The following is a 23,463-nucleotide window of genomic DNA, read 5'->3' as shown; positions in this document are numbered from 1 at the left end:
CAGGGATACACTATATGGATGAAGGAAACAATATATCGCGTGAGGAATACCCCCAGGGATACGCATTACTTGTTTTCGATATAACACCAGACGCAGCTGCAAGTGCCATATCCCACTGCAGTCTTCAACGGCAAGGGGCTGTTAGCTTGGAAGTCCACTTCAAATCGGCTTTGGAATCTACTGTGACTTGTGTTATCTACTCTGAATTTGACGCTCTCATGGAAATTAATAATCAAAGAGATATTCATCTGGATTAATTGTATAACAAGGTGAGTTGCACAATATTACTATTTAGTGTCCAGCAATGCTGTCGACTTTAAATTTGCTTCACGGGTTAATATCAAATAGAGCCTTTGACAATCATCATGTTGGGGTTTTCGCAGCTAATGAATTACCTGTACATGTGGAGCTACTAGCAGCGTTGATTGTAAATACAGATCCCAAAGATAGCCCCGGGAAGCACTGGGTAGCAATTTACATAGACAGTAACTCTCGGGGGGAATTTTTTGATAGTTACGGAAAACCTCCACATGTGCATAACCATTTGCGATTTTTGGAAAATAACTCTAAATTCTATACGTACAACACTCATCAGATACAAAGTTACGGGTCTGTGTACTGTGGGCATTACTGTTTTCTGTATTTATTCCATAGAGCCTCTGGTAAACCCATGCATAAATTTCAAATTTTATTCCCAGTACCGATAAAAAACGACAATATTATATCAACTTATTTGCTGACTCGTAAATTAAATTTATAATACTCGGTACGTATACTAGAAAATATTGACAGTAAATACTGTTTGAAATTTTATACAAGTTACATATAGTCCTAATAGTATATTAATAATTTTGTAGCGTTACAGTTTACAACAGCTTACTTATAATATTTATCTTGTTTTGTGTCTTTACAGAACAATGACGCAATATCCAGAGATGGGATCTTTCAATGCTAGATTGTCCTCTTTCAGAAACTGGCAATCAAAAGAATTCCCGTTTGTAGAAGCTCTGTCCGAAGCAGGATTATTTTACATTCAAAAAGAGGATAAAACAGTATGCTTCAAATGTGGTGGAGGATTATACCGATGGAAATACAGAAACAATCCAATACTAGAACATCGTCGATATTTTCCATTTTGCCCCCTGTCTATAAACCTAATTTCAGATCGACAATGCGGTTGATGTTTTAATTAAATTAATTAATATTTGTTATCCAATATTTTCTCAATATGACGTTTATGATATTCTGCTGATTTTTCTCTCACCATTGATCTTTGTAATGCCCCGCCCCCTCCACCTTTTTTGTCCAGCACATGCTTGGTTTGCTACGCGCGCATGCGTCTCAAAAACACACCCACGCATTTCTTCAAATGTATACCTGCACGCTGCGACATGCAGTATCTCGCAGTTCTTAGTCATGGAATCCTCTATTTCGATGCCGCTGAAAAAAAGATTTCAACCGTACACTAATTTCAAGGGGGTTCTTCAGAAAGAGAGCGATCAGCATTTACCTGAAGAACAAAAACAAGTAACTAGTCTTATACGCCAGTCGATATTATTTGATCACGTCTACTATTTGAATGCTTCGAAAACAAAAGTTATCTCAATCGGACTTTCCTCTCATCTGGATTTCCAACCTGTGGTCAGGCTACACAGAAGCGGGGCGGCCGGTGTTGAACTACAGTTGCAGGAGTGGCACGCTCTTCAGGAATTGTTTCCAGTAATCGACAATTACATCGCTATTCCAGGTGAGCAGCCTCGTGTTTCCTACCCACTAAGTGAGCAACATGAATTGCTGATAACCACACTGTACAATCGCCGTCAGATCATTATAAGGAAGAAACCAGCTTACGGTTCCCTGGAGATAGTGTTCATCGCAGAAAGTTCGTGGCGGAACTTTATGAAGATATTTGTGTGCATCGAGCATGCGAAAGTTATGTGTGAAACAGTGTCGCCGTATCTGAAATCATATTTTGGAAACTGTGTGGAATCTTGCATTCTCGACCTTCGCGAACAATGTTTCGGTTGCACAGATATTTCCCATGTCCATGCATGTAATAAGGAGAAGTTTGAGCTTTCCCATCTACATGGATGTACAAAACCTGAGCCTTTGTCTATACAAAACATCGACGGAAAAAGACTTTCCAAAGAAGTGTTTGTTTTTTGCGAGAACATGCTTGTTGAAAAAATAGTGAAACATTTTAATTCAGTGGTTGCAGCAGAAAGTGGATATGATAGTGACACAATTCCTTATGTGGGTGAGTGAACAAACTTGAAGAATAAAAACTTGTTAAATAACATGCTGATAAACTGGTGACACAATATAAACATTTTACATATGTATGTGTGTATGTGTGTGTGTGTGTGTGCGGCTCTTTTGAATTTTGTAAATATTGGTAATAAACAGGGATAAAATATATGTCTTGGATTTTTTTCACTTATCACCCCTTTAAAAATCCTCATGGTTTATATTTTTACTGGTAACAATCGTTAATAACAACATTAATAATTAACTATATAATGAAAAAGTGTGTATTGTGGACTTGTCGAAAATAAAGCATGAGAGCTTTTCTTCACACTGGTAAAACTCGGTGTTAATAACAACATTAATAATTAACTATATAATGAAAAAGTGTGTATTGTGGATTTGTCGGAGATAAAGCATGAGAGCTTTTCTTCACACTGGTAAGAATCTGTGTTGATAACAACATTAATAATTAACTATACAATAAAAAAAATGTGTATTGTGGACTTGTCGGAGATAAAGCATGAGAGCTTTTCTGCACAGCGCTGGACACGCAAAGGCAAGTATCTTTATTTTCATTCTATTTCTAACAATGATTCGCTATTTTTTCTTGTCACTATAAAAAACTAATTCAATTTTTCTTTTATCACATCTGTCGCCAGTTTGCTTGTTTTTGTTTAATTCCTCTTTATGCATTGAGGTTAATCGAAACATAACTTTAGACTTTTACATGGAATTGAAACATAGAATCTTGCCTCCTTTGATTGAATCGAACCTGTGACTCCTCTTTGATCACAAAACAATAGTGACAGCCATCTTGGTTATTTTACCTACTCTTTATGCATTTAAGCTAATCGGTACTGGGGCCCCACACGGCAAAACAACAGATTCTAATTTATCTTTATACATTAGCGGTAAAGTCTTTGCGTTGTAATCAAAAGGCATTTTGTTTTGATTTTTAATATCTGTTCCTGCCTAAATACTAATGGGGACTCAACACACTTCTTTTTTTTTTTTTAAAACAACATCATTATCAGCCAATTTGACATTGTGAATCGAACCCCGGGGCCTTTTCATTACAGCATAAACATCCTATTTCCAATTAGTTCATTTTCTCTTTGTGCACAAAAAGCTAATCGGAACTTTTAAACAAATACAATTGAATATCCAATTTTCACCAACATTGGGAATCGAACCCTCAACCACTTGGTTGAAACATCTCGCGGAATAAAAAACACCCCCCGCGCCGCGCCGCCCCGCTCCGCCCCCGCGCCGCGCCGCGCCCCGGTTCGCCGCCGCCGCCGCCGCTAAACACAAAACGCGGCCGCCATATTGATTTTATTCAAATACTATTTATGCACAGATGGACTAATCGGGACCTATAATGGCGGGACAAAACAATTGGCCTCATTTAACTACCTAGAAAATCGAACCCGCGACCTCTTCATTACCAGGCGACAACATTAACCACTACCCCAAGGCCGCCATATTGATTTTATTCAATCACTATTTATGCACAGATGGACTAATCGCGACCTATAATGGCGGGACTAAACAATTGGCCTAATTTAACTACCTAGAAAATCGAACCCGCGACCTCTTCATTGCCAGTTGACAACATTAACCACTAACCCAACTCGATTTTCGAACTCAACCATTCTGTTGCCTTTACTTACACACAGGCTAATCGAGACCATTCAATATTGACATCGTCGCCTTGTAATCAAAGGGTCCCAGGTTCGATACTCGGTGGAGGCACATAGTGGTCCGAATCACCACTTTTCAACTGTAGCTCCACTCCTGATTAGTTTTGCCGTGCATAAAACGGACTTAAAAAAACTAACTCAATCTATCAATCAATCAATATTGACTCTACCAGGAATCGAACCCTCGACGCCTCTTGTTTTACAGAGCAATAACCTTAGCCGCTAAACTTTCGGGGTAAAGCACCTTCGGCGCCATCTTTAAATCATTTATTCATGTCTTTCCATCATACGCAATGGTTGCGCGCGCATTTCCTCCACACACACACACACACACACACACACACACAAAAAAAAATACGCACGTGTTAGGTTAGCATACATCAAGAAACAACGTGACAAATCCATTGACCCCCTCCCCCCACCGCTTCCGATGTCTTCAAGGTGATCAGACACGTTCTGCTGACTCAACAATAACATCGCTCGTGGCCCGCTACGACCGGATGTAACATAACACCTGTCGCATCGAATTTTGCTGACGCGTAGGAACATAGTGCTGCCATTACTACTCTCGCACAATTTAAATTCTGTCCAAGTTGCGTATTATATAATTGAAAAAAGGTTCCTGGACCGTATTTAGATTTATCCGTAAAATAGGTTCCTGGACCGAATTGAAATACTTTACAGAATAAAGGTTCTTTATGGTCCAGAACCCAGCTACACCTGCTTCTTTCCCCTCCGGGACAGAAACTGAATTTATTTACAATTCCTGGACCTTTAACAACGCTGAGATTGTTAAAGGACCGGAACCTTTTTTTCTCTCGCACAATTTAAATTGAATCCAAGTTGCGTATTGTTTCATTTCAATATGGAATTTGAACCCTATTTAAAATGATCCGGAATTAAGTTTCTTGGACCGTATTTAAACTGATCCGTAAAAAAGGTTTATGGACCGAATTGAAATGCTTTAGAGATAAAAAGGTTCTTTACGGTTCATACCAATTAACGTTTGCTGATTTTCTCGTGAGAGTCAAGTCGGCAGTCGGTAGGTAGGCTTTTGCGCCCCAGCTTATTATTATTATGAAGTGTGAGTAAGAGTTAATGCAAAATCAATGAAGACAGCAAAAATAAGAAGAGCGATAAGTCCTCGCAAACGAAAGCAACTTTCAAATTCTACGTAAAGTCTTATTCTAGCGTGTAAAGAGTGGGTAGATAAAGTATCTGTTAAAAAGGCAATTGCTGTCTTCAGCAACGCAGACAGCTACAAAGATCTACCTGTAATCATGTGACCATCGAGTGATGCAGTGACGTCATAAATTATCTCCCATCTTAGAAGAGTCTTATTGCAGATAGTGATATGCTTAAACAACCCGTAAGCACCTTGAGGGAGCACCAATTGGTGATGGAGGAGGGATGCTCATGTGGGGCGTCGGGAAGAGGGGGGCTACGAACTGGTGCGCCAACCCCCTGGAAATTGACATCATTCAAGTTACGATTAAGGAGAAAATGTATTATTTTTATTGTTAGAGAAAAAAATCATTGAGTTAGTATTCGAACATAACAAGTGAAATATAAATTGCGTTGCTTAGGAAAAATAGTGTAAAATATAGGAAACAGATTATGTTTTCATATTCTCAATTTAGTTCAAAGAATAAATGGCTCCACAGTCTCTAAATTTGAAAAAATCGAGTTTTATGTAAGAGAGGTCACACAACATAAAATTTATGACTAAGATTTTACCCAAACTTTTGTGTGTAGAGGATAGTTACAAAATAGAATAACTATGTATACCTGTTCACTAACTCTATGAAATATAGTTATGCTAGATATTCACGCCTCTGGTGGACGGGGAAGAAAAATCCATCCAAGAGTATAATAATAATAATATTAATGAATTTGGAATAAAATTGGTTTCTTTCTATTAGTATATAATAGTTATTATTGTAAATTAAAAATCATGATCCAGTATTCATTTTCTTCTGCAAACAAGTAAACATATCACTTTTAGGAACGTTCAGGGAGGAGACATGTTCTCTTCATCATTAATTTATTTTTCATTTGATCCATGTCACTGTTAGTAAGCATTTCAACACACAAAATCAGAAAAATGATTTTGATCCTGTAAGAGGAAACTGACTGTTTTAATCTATTTAAGGTACAAAATTTAACACATCGGCAATGTTTCATTTACTATAGTGTTACTGCAAATGAACGGGTGTAAGTGGTAGTTAAATGCTGTAATATAGGTGCGAGGGGCACCCCACATGGAGTGGAATTCTGTAATTTGTCTGAAAAAGTTGTTTTTTTGTGTCCGCGATGCTATCTTCGCTCAATATCGTTCGCAGTTACTTTAAAACATGCGATATTGTATCTTTATCCTTGTCTGTTATTTTACAAAAAAGGGCAGCGCAATCCATTTTTCGTAAGCGACTGTACACTCCTGTCGCCATCTCGCTGTCGTCTGTCACATGCTGTGTCACCGCCCCCCCCAATGGATCCGCTTATGTACACCCCCACCCTTCATGCACGAACAAAACAAATGTGTAAAACATTTACAATATAGCACATAGTCCAAATACATATGATACAGTCATAGCGTACGTCGCACTGTGAACATATTATAAGGACAGGCTACATGTTCAATATTTGCGATTTCAGCTGCTTTTCGAACGTTACTAGCGAGTTAAAAATACACCATTAATATTTTAGAAAAAAATATAGGTAACGCTTCATGATGGTGCATTTAATGCCGATGATAAGCTTCTGACATTCTATAGGACTACAGTATTTATCTCATAAAACTGATAATGAGTTGATAGTATGAAGTGTGCGTTGGTTAAATATCATCTCTTCCTTAAACTCAAGTATTTTCATTAAGTATTTGTTATTATCCTAGTGTCTTTTGAAAGGAAAAGGTAGTCCTGGCATCCTTTCTTGGTGTTGCAGTGTCCATCGAAGCAACCACAAAATTATCGTCTCGTTGAAAAGGAAGAGTTGGGATTCTATGTCCCAGGATTCCCAGCAGGGGGAATCTACAACTTCATCATCAAAAGGAAAGCAAACAAGCTGCGTGGAAATTCACAGGTAATTTCCTCAAGGAATCGTTGTTTGATTTTCGGGAGTTTTATGGTATAACTTGCCCTTCTCTTAATAAGCATTAAGGTATTAGGAAATCAGTTTCTTTACTTCTTAATAATGAAGGCCAACTAAAACATAATTTTATCCCAATGTTCTCTGCTACTATATCTTCTGCTTAGAAGTGGTGAATATTGCCAATCGTTAACGGCCATGACTGTTATGGCTACCCGATGAAAACTTTCACCCAGTGATATTTATACTCGTACATAAACGTGTTGTATTTAGGTAAACACAAAAATTTCAATTGAAACTTTATACTGTGGTAAATCATATGAAAAGAAGTATATGAATTTCACTGAAATGTCTTCTGCACTCCACTGCAAATATAAATGAACGGAACCCCTTAGAGGAGCAATAGTTTTCTTCCTAACAAGCTACTTGTTTCAAAAGAGGATAATAACTTACATAGATTAACCACACTCTAAAAAACATGTAAGGCAAGTCGAGATATATTTTGAACGCATGTGACATCTTACTCTTGGTGATGGGAACCAACTTGTTTGTTATAGCCTCTTAACTTCAATTAACTTTTGGAGAAAGCATTTTTCGTTCAAACCACAGTTGTGAATTTCATGTCCAAAACAGATTTTAAGGTTTCTATTGGTCTAACTTCGTACATTGGAAAAAAAATGGGAGGGGTAAATGAGGGAAAAAATCGGATAAATCAACAACTTTATATTAGGGCACAGCAAAAATACAAATTCGAAGGACTTTTTTGTATTTGATCGTACTCAAAATATATATTTTCACTCCTTTACAGCAGATAAAACCCTAGTCAACCTAGTCTCGTGTTTCTGAATAGTAGTTAAAAACGGGGCACGAGCGATCACCCTCCAAAATCTAACAATTTCATAGTGAGCTCTCTTAGTGTAATTTAACTGAAAATCATGATTTTAGCCGGTTTTCCAAGTGTAAAAAACTGAAATTTTGTTTTAAGCAAGAGCTTAAATTTCAATTTTATTGTATAAAAATTCTAAGATTTAGATAATTTCCCCTATGACACCCAATTTTTAAAAATTTCACTTTTTCAAATAGTAGTTATATTTTAGAGGTTCAAACTCATACTTGGTACGAGGCCTATTGTTTTTATTAATTTAACCACAATGGTAAACCTATTTTGATGATGTTTTTGTCGATTTTATACTATTGCAAATATGAGATTTTTTACCTCATACTTGGTACGAGTGTCGAGGCCTATTGTTTTTATTAATTTAACCACAATGGTAAACCTATTTTGACGACGTTTTTGTCGATATTATACTATTGCAAATCTGTGTTTTTTTCATCTCGTACTTGGTACGAGTGTCATAATTCCTTACGAGTTAAATTACGTAACATTACATAATATTATGATGCCCCCCATATTAAGCTTCCTTTATTGTATTTTTATAAGGGTAGACTATTGCATCATGCTTATGCAACAAGTTAGTATGCAACATTGCGATGGCTCGTAAGGGTAAACTATTGCGCAATGTTTCGCAACAAGTTATTACGCAGCATTGCGATGGTTTGTAAAGTAAGCTATTGTACAATGTTTCGCAACAAGTTATTACGCAATATTATGATGACGCGTATCTAACGTGGTGTTTTCTGATTGGTTGGTTATGACGTAATGCGATGATGTCGTGTCTTCTGATTGACTCACTGTTTCAGATGTTTTCAACGCGGTCCGCGCTTAGGTCTGCGCTACGTGAAGATTGACGTACTTACGGGAGCGTGTGAATATTGATGCATTGACCTGTTAAGAATAAAATGAATCTAAGTAAGGTCATAACTTTTCGTAGTGCTTTTGTTTTCTAATTTTAAAAAGAAATCCTTAACTAGTAACTTTAACCAAATTGAATGTTGGCAAGAATTCTCATGTAACCTAGTTGTTTTTTCTCAGACAAAACAATAGTTTTGCATTCCAAACATTCCCCGAGTGTGTGTGCGTGTGTGTAGATGCGACGTCGACCTGTTAAGAATGTCACGTCGATAATGCGTACTAGCTTGGGAATGTCGTTGGCCGTGGTGGCTCAGTCGGTAACGCGTCTGACTACTATGCTAAAGGTCCCGAGTTCGATCCCCGGCCTGTTCAAATCCGGGAACTTTTCTAACGATGGAAGCGCCCACACAGCGTCGAATAACATGGGTACCTGGGGGAAACCCTGGGGGGTAAAGGTGGTCAGGGGCGTGATGCTGATCACATCATCCCCACTCACGACCGGATCAAGAAAGTGTGGGGCGTTACCCCCACACCTCCTATACGCCTTCATGGCGTGGTGCTATGCACAGGGGAGGACTTTACCTTTACCTAGCTTGGGAATGTCATGACCTTCTCTTTTATCTATAAAAAAAGAGAGAGAGGGTCATGTAACTTGCTTGGCTAAGAGAAATTTCCTGAGAATTCTTTCCATTCCAAACATTCCTGTGTGTGTGAGTGTGTGTATGTAGAGATTGATGCCCTTATGTATGTGTGTAAACATTAAGGTTTTGACTTGTTAAGATTGTTACATCAATAATACTGTCTCGGGAATGTGTGCTGATTGGTTGGCTAAGGGGAATTTCCCGATTACTTGTTTTGTCACGAGAATTCTTTGCATTCCAAACATTCCTAAGTGTAGAGATTGATGTACTTACAGCTATGTGTGGGCATTAACCTGTTAAGAATGTCACATCAAAAATACTGGATCGGAAATGTCATGACCCCTCCCCCTTGTGACGAAGTTACGTGAATTGGTTTCTGCATGTGTAGTACTATGTTCTGGAGCGGTGTAGTGTGTAGTGTATGGTTACATGGTGCGAGCTAACTAAACAAATGAATGTTTAAAGCAGAGGCAATTGTTGATTTTTTTAACTTGAATACAGCTATTCGTCTATTTGGTTGAACCCAGTTCTACTGCACTTGCCTGGTGCTGGGATGTACCTGCACTCCATATGTCTAAAAGTGTAGCGAACTAGACGGGGGGCTAATAATTTCCTAATTGCAATTATTTTTCCAAAGAAGGTGATTTGAGTTTATGGATGCTTTTAGAGTTTTAACACAAACACACAGCGTAAAATTATTCTTGTAATGTTTAATTGATTAAATTGCTTTATTTTACTTCGCCTTTTTGTCCCTTGCTGCGACTGTTGTACATTTAAAGAAGGTAGGGAACATGTTTCTAAGACGTAGGGATATAATTGATCGAGATAGAGATTGTGTGAAAAGAGAAAATTTGTAAGCAGAGGATAAGGAAAATTTTACATTTTGAGTTCCTTATTGTGATAGAACAAGGAGATGAACGGATTAACTTTTGCAGGTGACCAAATCTCATGAATATTGATAGATATGCTTTTCATTAAAAATGTAATTACTTATAAACATGGAATGCGTGATATTCTAGAAAATCTTAAAAAGTAGGCTTAATTCAGGAAATGTATGTTACTTCTCTCAATTAAACTAAAATTGAAAATATACAAAACAGTAATTTTGCCTGTAGTATTATATGGATGTGAAACTTGGTCCATTATATTGAAAGAGGAACATAAATTGAGAGCATTTGAAAATTAGATTGTTATGAAAATATTTTGACCTAAAAGGGATGAGTGGAGAAGGGTACATAATTTAGAAGTACGTAATTACATCGAGAAGACTTAGGTGGACAGGCCATGTGGAACGAATGGGAGAGGAAAGAGGAGTTTACAGGATTCTTGTTGGGAGACCTGATGGTAAGAGACCTGTAGGAATGCCAAGACGAAGATGGAAGGACAATATTGAGATGGACCTAAAGGAAATTGCAAGGGATGGTTAAGAATATATAGATCTTTCTCAAGATAGGGATAAATGAAAGGCCTGTGTTGCTGCAGCCATGAACCTTTTTGTTTAAGAAGGCTAGAGAGTTAGTTAGTTAGTTATAAAAGCACATTTACTCTAAAATCTATAAAAAATTACAATCCCTGGCATAAAATGAATTTTAAAAAAATGAAACTTATTTCCATATAATGAACTTCAACCTATACAATTGTATATATTTTTTTCATTCTGCAGTATTTAAATGAAACAGACTTAAATAAGAATTGGGAAGCACGTACATAATAGAATAGAATCAACAGTTAAATAATGTATAAACCAAGAAAAAAGTAAGCAATGGTTCTCATAACCTAATAGAAATAGACTTAGGTGGTTAAAGAACAGCATGTTTAGAAGTAACAAAAAAAAAGAGATTACTTGAAAAGTAAAATTAATGCAATTGAAATAAAAGTATCAGAGGTGCAAATAAATTTAGAAAGGGGTGGCAACCTAAAGTAAACTTGATGAAAATAGGCTGACTATTTTAAATAGATGGAGGAATTGCTTCAATGACTTTTAAAATGTTCATGTAGGAGATAAATCAGAAATAAATGAAGTATGCACAGTAGAACCTATAGTTCCAGAAACTAACTTGATTGAAGTTAAAGATGCTAAAGAGATAAATTATTCGAATTTGGAATACCTAAGAATTTTGTTAATATGTCTGACAAATGTACAATTCTTAATGGATTAAAAAGAAGAAGATGCATTATCTCCGTTGCTCTTTAATTTTGCCTTAGAATATGCTGTTAGGAAGGTAAAAGAAACTAATGAAGTACTAAAAATTAAACGGTTAGCATATGCAGATGATGTAGACTTACTGGGGAATGATGTAAATACAATTAAGAATAATGCTAAAATATTTTTTCAAAGCAGCTAAAGAGATAGGTTTGGAAGTTAGCAATGAGAAATTTCAAAATGTGTGCTTACAGGCCGAAACCAAGTGATAACAACTTGTTTGAACCAATTTTTCCAAATTCAAACAATTAGGAATAATACTAACAAGTGAAAAATGATATTAAAGAGGAAATGAAAGGAAGGCTTAATTCATGTTATTTTTCTCTCTATCTTTTTTTTCATATTTAAGGAACTAAAAAATAATTTATATATATATATATTGCTTAGGATAAGGACAAATTAAACTATATGTTGGTGTTCGTGCAGACGAGATCCTGTCAGCACTTTGTGTTGACAGTGATCTTCCTGACGTCTCTCCACTCATTTCGCCTCTCCCTACCTGGGAGTTTCCTGCACCTTCTATCGATTTTTCTCTGACTGCTCTTCCAAAGTCAGAGACACCAATGGTTGTATACCAGCAACGGTTTTTAGAACTTCGTGCCAAGCACCCCAATTTTAATGTGTTTTACACGGATGGGTCCAAGACATTCGAATCAGTTGGTTGCGCCTTCGTCCTAGACTCTCAAAGTTCCAGTTACTTGCTACATCCTGCCTGTTCCATCTATACGGCAGAGTTGTACGCCATTCTAAAGGCACTGGACTTTGCAGACGTCAATGGTCTGAAGAAAGTCCTTGTGTGCTGTGATTCGACCAGCGTGTTGCAATCTCTGGATTCGCCGTATTCCCGGCATCCCGTAGCGCAACGCATATTCAGACGGCTTGTGTCCTTATCTGCCAGCACAGACGTACATTTCTGTTGGGTCCCTAGCCACGTGGGCATCCAGGGGAACGAAGCAGCTGATGCTGCCGCCAAGTCTGCTGATGCAGATGGCGACGTTCTCGTCCACCTTTTGCCAGCTAGCGACCTGCAGAATGTGTTCCGTTCTCGCCTTCTTGACACTTGGCAGACCGAGTGGGATGTGGAAACGGGGAACAAGCTTCACGCTGTTAAGCCCACCATAGGTGTTTGGCGTTCCTCGTCTCGTCCCTCTCGGCGAGAAGACGTTATTCTTACCCGCCTGCGTATAGGACACAGCCGTCTCACGCATGGTCACCTACTGCAAGGGCTGGACCCTCCGTTGTGTCGTACTTGTAATGTTATTTTAAGCATCCGACACATTCTCGTTGAATGTGTCGATCTTGCTTACCTCCGGCAGACTTTTAACCTTTCCGGCTGTTTGTCATCCCTCTTGGGTGATGACAGCAGTATTTTATCACGTGTTTTTAGTTTTTTGCGAAGAGCTGGACTCTTCCACCGTCTGTAAGGAGGTTTTTAGTTTATTCTGACTTTTTAATGTGTCGTGTTTGTCTCGTGCAAGTCTTTTTACAACCTTGCACTTTTAGTTTTTCCCAAGGGGCTATCTACACCCCTTTTTTTAAAATTAAGTCAGAATTTTAGATAAGGGGACATTTCCCCGTACACATAGAAGGGTGCGAAATGGCCTTAAGTGCCGACGCACCCAGAAATTTTAACTCACTTCACTTCACTTCAAATTAAACTATACTATGAATTTTTGGGGTTAAAAAAAGCTAGTGAATTAATTAATTAATTAATATTGAATGTAATATGTTTTCACATATTTAAAAAAACTCAAAGGTAGTAACATGCTATTCATATTGCCAATGGAATTCCTACAAAACTCACTTTCCTCGTAAGTTTACCAATAGCGATTACATCCTTGTGACACGTTTAACTAATCGCGAAGATGAGGATGACAGTACGTTTCATCGTTTCTATATAAACGTTTCAACGTTCCGGTAAACGATGTATTCTATTCTATTATGTACGTGCTTCCCAATTCTTATTAAAGTCTGTTTCATTTAAATACTGCAGAATAAAAAAAAATACAATTGTATAGGTTGAAGTTCATTATATGGAAATAAGTATCATTTTTTTAAAATTCATTTTATGCCAGGGATTGTAATTTTTTATAGTTTCTAGAGTAACATGTGCTTTCATAACTAACTAACTCTCTAGCCTTCTTAAACCCAAAGGTTCTTGGCTTCAGCAACACAGGCCTTCCATCTATCCCTATCTTGGGAAAGATCTATATATTCTTAACCATCCCTAGCAATTTCCTTACCTTCCCTACCTTCTTTAAATGTACAACAGTCGCAGCAAGGGACAAAAAGAAATTATTAGCACCCCGTCTAGTTCGCTACACTTTTAGACATATGGAGTGCAGGTACATCCCAGCACCAGGCAAGTGCAGTAGAACTGGGTTCAACCAAATAGACGAATAGCTGTATTCAAGTTAAAAAAATCAACAATTGCCTCTGCTTTAAACATTCATTTGTTTAGTTAGCTCGCACCATGTAACCATACACCACACACTACACCGCTCAAGAACATAGTACTACACATGCAGACACCAATTCACGTAACTTCGTCACAAGGGGGAGGGGTCATGACATTTCCGATCCAGTATTATTGATGTGACATTCTTAACAGGTTAATGCCCACACATAGCTGTAAGTACATCAATCTCTACACTTAGGAATGTTTGGAATGCAAAGAATTCTCGTGACAAAACAAGTAATCGGGAAATTCCCCTTAGCCAACCAATCAGCACACATTCCCGAGACAGTATTATTGATGTAACAATCTTAACAAGTCAAAACCTTAATGTTTACACACATACATAAGGGCATCAATCTCTACATACACACACTCACACACACAGGAATGTTTGGAATGGAAAGAATTCTCAGGAAATTTCTCTTAGCCAAGCAAGTTACATGACCCTCTCTCTCTTTTTTTATAGATAAAAGATAAGGTCATGACATTCCCAAGCTAGTACGTATTATCGACGTGACATTCTTAACAGGTCGACGTCGCATCTACACACACGCACACACACTCGGGGAAAGTTTGGAATGCAAGAATATTGATTTGTCTGAGTAAAAACAACTAGGTTACATGAGAATTCTTGCCAACATTCAATTTGGTTAAAGTTACTAGTTAAGGATTTTTTTTAAAAAAATTAGAAAACAAAAACACTATGAAAACGTATGACCTTACTTAGATTCATTTTATTCTTAACAGGTCAATGCATCAATATTCACACGCTCCCGTAAGTACGTCAATCTTCACGCAGCGCAGACCTAAGCGCGGACCGCGTTGAAAACATCTGAAACAGTGATCCAAGCAGAAGACACCACATCATCGCATTACGTCATAACCAACCACGTAAGATACGGGTCATCATAATATTGCGTAATAACTTGTTGCGAAACATTGCGCAATAGTTTACCCTTACGAGCCATCGCAATGTTGCATACTAACTTGTTGCATAAGCATGATGCAATAGTTTACCCTTATAAAAATACAATAAAGGAAGCTTAATATGGGGGCATCACAATATTATGTAATGTTAACTAACTAACTAACTCCCTAGCCTTCTTAAACCCGAAGGTTCATGGCTGCAGCAACACAGGCCTTCCATATTTCCCTATCTTGAGCATGTTCTATATAGTCTTTTCCATCCCTACCGATTTCCCTTAGGTCCATCTCAACGTTGTCCCTCCATCTTCGTCTTGGCCTTCCATCAGGTTTCCCAACAAGAATCCTGTAAACTCCTCTTTCCTCTCCCATTCGTGCCACATGGCCTGCCCACCTAAGTCTTCTTGATTTAATTATTCTAATAATATCTGGACATGAATACAAATTATGTAGTTCTAAATTATGTAACCTTATCCACTCACCTGTCTCCTCATCCCTTTTAGGTACAAATATTTTCCTAAGGATCTTATTTTCAAATACTCTCAATTTATTTTCCTCTTTCAATGTAAGGGACCAAGTTTCACATCCATATAATACTACAGGCAAAATTACTGTTTTGTATATTTTAACTTTTAGTTTCTTAGATATTAAACGAGAAGACAAAAGTTTATGAAGAGAGAAGTAACATGCATTTCCTGAATTAAGCTTACTTTTTTTTTCCTCTTTAATATAATTTTCATTTGTTAATATTACTCCTAAGTATTTGAATTTGGAAAGTGGTTCAAACGAGTTGTTATCAATAACTAGATTTTGATTATTACCTAACACTTGGTTTCGGCCTGTAAGCATATATTTAGTTTTCTCTTTGTTAACTTCCAAACCTATCTCTTTAGCAGTTTTGAAAAATATTTTAGCATTATTAATTGTATTCATATCATCCCCCAGTAAGTCTACATCATCTGCATATGCTAACAACTGAGTCACACCATTTAATTTTAGTCCTTCTTTAGTTTCTTTTACCTTCCTAACAGCATATTCTAAGGCAAAATTAAAGAGCAATTGAGATAATGCATCTCCTTGTTTTAACCCATCATGAATTGTAAATTTGTCAGACATATTAATACCCACACGAATTTTACTTTCTGTTTCACTGGTGCATATTTTTATCATACTAACAAGCTTCTTAGGTATTCCAAACTCTACTAATATATTATATAATTTATTTCTTTTGACCGAATCGTATGCTTTTTTGAAATCAATGAATAGCTGATGGATATTTTGATTATATTCCCACTTTTTTTCAAGTGTCTGTCTGATGTGAAAAATTTGATCTGTAGTTGATCTGTTACGTTTAAATCCACATTGATAATCACCTATGAGATTATGTAATGTTACGTAATTTAACTAGTACCAAGTACGAGATGAAAAAAACACAGATTTGCAATAGTATAAAATCGACAAAATCATCGTCAAAATAGGTTTACCATTGTGGTTAAATTAATAAAAACAATAGGCCTCGACAATCGTACCAAGTATGAGGTAAAAAAATCTCATATTTGCAATAGTATAAAATCGACAAAAACATCATCAAAATAGGTTTACCATTGTGGTTAAATTAATAAAAACAATAGGCCTCGTACCAATAATGAGTTTGAACCCCTAAAATATAACTACAATTTGAAAAAGTGAAATTTTAAAATAATGGGTGTCATAGGGGAAATTATTTAAATCCTAGAATTTTTATACAATAAAATTGAAATTTAAGCTCTTGCGTAAAACAAATTTTCAGTTTTTTACACTTGGAAAATCAGCTAAAATCAAGATTTTTAGTTAAATTACACTAAGAGAGCTCACTATGAAATTGTTAGTTTTTGGAGGGTGATAGCTCGTGCCCCGTTTTTAACTACTCTGAATCCTCCAGGCTTCACGTTTCATTGAAATTTTACTAGCAGGTGTTCCAACGTCCAGGCAATCTACTCAGGGATTATCGCCACGTAGAAAAAGAAAGACATTGTATTACTCTTTCCGAGAACCACATCGTCCAGCAGAGTAACTACATGTTTATCGCAACGAGGGAAAACTAAGAAACTGCATGGAAATTCCCATTTAATTTTCCCAGGTAATTTCCTCAAATAATATATATAAAATAATATATAAAATATAGTAGTTATAGAGGGGGCACGAGCAAACACCCCCCAAAATCTAACAATTTCATAGTGAGCTCTCTTAATGTAATTTAATTAAAAATCATGGTTTTAGCTGATTTTTCAAGTGTAAAAAACTGATAATTTGTTTTACGCAAGAGCTTAAATTTCAATTTTAAAGCGAAATCCATTACTTTTTTAACTGTAAAAAATAATTGTCTCTGATGAGTCAATTTTAAAAATTTTTGCAAAATACCCCAGTATACATTATATCTGAACCGAAGATACCGTACTTGCATATTCTCATATCCACCAGCTGTTATGATTTTAAAACAGATTTTTGATCAAAGTAAACAGAGAAGAGGTTTGTTAATTACCAAAAAATATATAGTTGTGTGTATATATAGAACCAATCTCAAATTTTATAATTTTTAAAAAAAATAATTTAAGAAAGCAAAAGAGAAAAATTTGTATATTTAAAACTAATTCCAAAACTTAATTATATAAAAATGAATAATCAATTTTTTTTAGATCATATTATATATGATACAACTGATATAAATAATGAAGCATTAGATATTCCCCATTTTCTAACTAAACTTAAACCCCAAATTATAAATAGAATAAATAGTAAACTTACAATATGTTCTCTCAAAATAAATTTTATTTTATCATCAAACTATAGAAAAACGTACAAAAGTTTTAGAGAAATTACCGAAAATATGACTCTTATTGAAAGAAGTAACACCGATGTAGTGTGTGATGTGCCAATAGCTGTGGGTGTTACAATTCTTGAATTATCTAAATTAGAAATGTGTAAATTTCATTATGATGTGATGCAAGCTAAATATAAAAATATAAAAGTAGCATACATGGATACTGATAGTTTTATATATGAAATAGAAACAGAGGATTTGTATAAAGATTTACTAGATATGAAAGAACATTTTGATTTTAGTAACTATCCAAAAGATTGTTTATTATATAATTTATTATACAGTGTTGATAACAAGATGATCCCTGGGAAAAGAAAACTTATAGATAGGTTGCTGGTTATAGCAGGGGAGGAAAATGCTGGGAACAATAATTTCCATAATGAGAAAATGGGTATTGTAAACATGATTAGTGACAAATTAGCAAATTTTATTGTAAACGATTCTAAAGGTATAGGATACTTAATTAAAATTATCCATAATTTACCTCCTAAATTCTTTAGTTATCAGAGGGTCGAGGTTTAGTAAATGGTATTATTAATAAAGTTCCGTTCGAGTTACACGTACCTGGTTACCAATATTGTGGTCCTGGTACAAAATTTGAGAAACGAATAGAAAAGGGGACAGGGGTATTAATCCTCTGGATGCAGCTTGCAAAGAACATGATCTTGCATACAACACACACAAAAATCTGAATGATCGTCATGTGGCTGATCAAAAACTGGAAGAGGCAGCTTTTGAAAGATTAACAAGCAGAGATGCATCATTGGGTGGAAAAATAACAGCGTTGGGTACAACTATTGCTATGAATACAAAACAAAAATCAGGGTGGGGTTTGTAATATAAATACCCTGAAAAATAATAATAATAAAACAACATGAAACCAAAAGGAGTTGTATACCAAATACCATATCATGATCTTAAAAATTTAAAACTTAATTCGATTTTAACTGAAAAGCAACAAGAAAAAAGTGGCAATGTATAGCCAAAGGAAATGGAATGAAATTATTACTCAGTACGCCACAATTAAAACGATTGCAAAATACAAGAAAAAAAACACACAGTGGTGGATTCATATTCAGCATTCCAGCTATCCTGGCTGCATTCTGTAGAAGAGAAAAGCGTCATAATCTTGCCATGGAGAAAAAAAATAGGCAAAGGTGTGAAGTCTAGAGCACTCAGAAAATTAAAAAAAGAAGCAGCTCTTACCAACCAAGACATTGAATCTTTAGTTAAAATATTTAAAATTAAACACTTCAGGGGGGTTTTCATGTCTGATTCTCTCCCTAAAGATAGTTCTCACTCTCGAGAATGTGGCGTGGTGAATTTGGACAAGTCCGAAAACGTTGGTACTCACTGGATATGCTATTATAAACAAAATGACAATGCTTATATTTTCGATTCTTCCGAGAGGGGTACACCCTACAGAATTAATTCGTTACTTGAAACACGTTAAAATTTATTACATCGACGATCGTATTCAAGATTTTGATCAAATTATATGTGGTCATATTTGTATTACGATGCTCAGAATTTTAAATAAAATACCAAACATCAAATTAAAAGATTTTCAAAAAGCTGTATTATATATTAAATATGAGAATTTTTCATCTCTCCAGCGACACTTCGGTTTTGAAACTACATCTTCACGATGATAATATCTATCAAAAATCCATAGCTCTGAGAGCATTCTACAGCATGTATCTGATTCCGAATGTAACTACCTACAACAATACTTTATTAGTAGGTAATGAAAAAATAATTATTCCTCCTAGACTTATCTACTTTACAATTTGATCTTCCAACTACTGTCTTGCTTTCTCAAAATTCTGTAACACACAGAGTAGAAATTGTAACTACCTATGAAACAGTGGACTTATCTACCATGGGAGAACTTTTAGGATTCGAGAACAATAGCAAATTAGAACTATGTGTTACCGAAATTCTTAGCTATAGAGGCATTGAATATTCACTGTAACATTGCCAAAGGTATGATTATCAAAGCAGAAGAAAATTCGATTGGCAGTCACAAGTAGACAGGTATCATTGCTACATTTGAACCGAATTCGGAATTTATGGAACCTATCTGCTATTCCCCAATCCCACCAGTCTATTTCCCTGTTTCTCTTAATAAAGTTAATTACATAGAAATAACAATTACGAATGAGAATAATGAAATCATCGATTTTGCCGGTGCTAATAGCACTGCGATAATAGAAATTAATATTTAAATAAATATATATATACAGTGGGGACATTGAAACTGTCCAAATCAGAGAGTGCATATTATAAAGTTGGTGGGTTCGAAGCTGGAACAAAAATTCAAGCAACAAGTCACACAGTACTGTTCCCCATGAGATTGCTCTTTGGATTTTTCTCTGATTATAAAGAAATTATGTGGAAAGGTGGTTTGAGTGTCATATTTCGCAGAGCACCTAATGATCATAATGCTATCATGAGATACAAAACTTTAAATGCAGATGGGACAGCTAATGAGGCTAGTTTACCCGAAGCTGCGAAATGTGTGATCCAGTCTATGGAGTTGCGAATGCCTATAGTTGAATATGAATCGAATTATGCTCTCAAATACAAAGCCAACATTTTGAAAAATCCCCAAATTCCGATTCAATTTTATACTTATCAATGCATTCAAAGGTCAGTGGAGGGTAAATTGTTTGAATTTGACCTTACTAATCAGTTCCAATCTTTGCAATATGACATGCCAGAGTTTGTAGCTGTGCTGTTTCAAACAGGGAGAGATGACAATCAGGAAAAATATAGGAGCCAATTTGATAATTGTAAAGTTAAAAATGTGTATCTGAAGAATGGCAGAAATGAAGTATTTCCTCGTAAAAATTACAATTTAAACATTGCAGAACAAGATTATTTAAAATTATATGAAGCTTATAGTGCATTTAAAAGAGTAACTGAAGGTAACATAGACATGTATTATAATCCAGATGAGTTCATAATTCACAGACCAATGTTTTTAATCAATGCATCAAAAATAAAAATGGTAGTTATAAATGATCGAACTAATATTAAATTAGTATGTGAATTTCATGAAACTCTACCTGAAAATACTACATGCAGTACAATTTTAATTGTGGAGAAATCATATATTTATGATGTAAAAAATGAGAGAGTGATAGAAAAATTTTAATAGTAGAAAATAATATATATAAAATTAAACTACTTGTAGATTTTTTTTGTTATTTGCAAAATTTTGGTTTGATGTTAGGTTTATTTTTTTCACATGTGCTGACTGCAATTATTATTAACTTCTAAACTAAATTGCCCCCAAAGCAAAGTATGGACTCCACACTCGAGGATACACCTCTTGTCGTCGTGTGGATCCAGGGCTACTTTTTTTATTTCATTTGTTGTAATCTCATGGTTTGAGCTTTGTATTCTATTATCCTCTCTAAGTATCCTCGACTGTGAAGAAAGGCAATCAATATAATCCTGGAATGTTAGTTTGTTTTTCACGGTATCTTTGCATGTTCCCTTTGCTTTTCTTGTGACGCTGCTCTCTGTTCTGAATGTATACATCTTCGAACGCATACCAGCAAACTCAACAATAATATCACCGTTACATTCATCTTTGAACTTACCGAGAACCTTCTTGTTGTGGGAAGAAATTCCAAATCTGTTGGGTTGAGGATAGGAAGAAGTGTCGAAATACCCAAGCATGGAAGGATGTTTAAGATCTTCGTAGAGGTTAGGTGTTTGTATGTCATAAATAAAACTATCGGTGTCTATGTAAAAATTGACAGCTTATCATTATAGAAGGGTTTCATAATATTATAATGAAATTCGAACATGTACAGTTTTGACAAGTTGAGAACTGTTGCACCAACGTAAATATATTTACTGAATTTTATTTATTTTATATCTAGATTAAAAAGTGTTAAATTCTCCTTGAAAATTTTTCGCGATTTGAATCTAGGGTCAGATACTAATTTTCTACATTTATTGTTATCTGAAACCAATTTTATGTCTACATGCTTTCTGAGTTCTCCACCGTTTTTCCATAAACGACATTATTCATTAATTTATAAAAATCTTTATCTAATTCTGAAATAGCAGCTGTTCGTGTTGGTCTCAATATAAGATTTTAACCCTGAAGAGTGTTTGAACTTAGAATTCTTCTTACATTTACTACCTGAACACCCTTCCCAATAAAATAAACTGGAGATTCTTGTAGTGGACGACATATCTCTCTTTTCTCTCTAGAGTTAACATAAGCTTGCTTTGATTAGAATCAGGTGGACATTTAATTTCTGGAGATGGAGGTAAATCGGAAAAAGTATTATGCAAATTATTTGGAAATTCAATGTCTACCTCAATCAACAGACCAAATTCACGATCGTCGAAATGATTAATATCAATTAAAATAGGATCGATCCACTCGAATACTCCGTCTGGAAGTTTTTGTATCATTGCGAATCCGTATAGATTGTTTAGGTCAGCGTAAAATATGTAATTCGATGGTCGATTTGCATCGCATTGATTCCCAGACATGTGAATATTGTTTGCCTTTGCATGTCTCTGCGTGCATTGCACCATCCCCCCACGTATCCCTCTTTCTATAAAAAGTAACATGTCCACATCCGATATCAATTCCAACTTAATCCTAGTTTGGAGCAGCATAGCAGACCACGCCCAACCAGGAAGATTGTACAAGTATGCTGGATCTAATTTATAAATATCTATTGCTGTTTTTCTAAATACCTGGAAAACATCAGCAAGTATTGTTACGTCTAATTTGAGATATGCATCGTGATAATCGCCAAGAGTATTGCATCTCAATTTATTCCATATTAATTTCGCATGTTCGTATTCTTCATTCGTAATTCCGTTTTTTTTCAGTTGACTGAAGAATTCTTTTTGAGGTGGGAGAGTGTCATCGTCAAATTTAGATTCATCAGTTACATATTCGTAAGGATAAATGCCTTTACGTTTAATCAGTTCTACGTGTATGTTGGGAAAACTAGCTTTTGTAATTTTAAATTGTTCGTCGGTACGTTTACTCGCTAAAGCATCGAGACTTGCTGATAGGAATCTAAAAGAATCTGGAAACCTCAAACTATGATTTCATTCGTTCTTGGAATTTTAACTTTCTTACTTATAGAAATATAACGTTCTTCATTTTGAGCAAGAATATCTATTTTTTTTCGTATCGTATCCAAGATTCCTAATTAAAAATGAAAATCGTAATTGGATCCATTGTGAAAAAATATTGGTACGAATTTGAGCTTCTGGATCTTGAGGTTGCAGGTGTTAGAGATTCCACTAATGTAGTTTCTGGTGAAATGATTATCGTGAAATACTTTCCGATTCTCATCCGTGAAATGTTGATCACACACCGGACACGTTTCAATGTTATTGTAAGATTGAAGTTCATTGCTAGATAATGGAAGCATTGATTTCGATTGACATAAGAAGCTGCCAATATTCTCAACCTCCTCCACCATTTTTTTGAAAAAAAGTTCAATGACATTCGGTCCGCGATATATATATGGTTTATCTATCCTATCCTGCCAAACAACAACATATTTATTTAATTGTAGAACAGAGAAAGCTTCTC

General features: G+C 35.6%; 1 protein-coding gene across 2 annotated transcripts in view; it reads left to right on the top strand.

Annotated features, from left to right (window-relative positions):
• The first annotated feature begins 6,861 nt into the window (after nucleotides 1-6,861).
• Nucleotides 6,862-23,463, top strand: part of LOC145989777 (uncharacterized) — a 33,821-nt gene continuing 17,219 nt past the window's right edge. The window contains exons 1-2 of one of the 2 annotated variants that reach the window (XM_083125107.1): nucleotides 6,862-7,031; nucleotides 14,840-14,983. The gene's annotated coding sequence lies outside the window, so the exon portion shown is untranslated. The remainder of the gene's footprint in view (nucleotides 7,032-14,839; nucleotides 14,984-23,463) is intronic. The other variant, XM_083125106.1, reaches the window with a different exon arrangement.

This window comes from Lepisma saccharinum, chromosome 7 (assembly GCF_977018435.1).
Source record: "Lepisma saccharinum chromosome 7, izLepSacc3.1, whole genome shotgun sequence".
In the NCBI taxonomy this organism is placed as follows: Eukaryota; Metazoa; Arthropoda; class Insecta; order Zygentoma; family Lepismatidae; genus Lepisma; species Lepisma saccharinum.
This window is presented reverse-complemented; position numbering and strand designations above follow the sequence as displayed.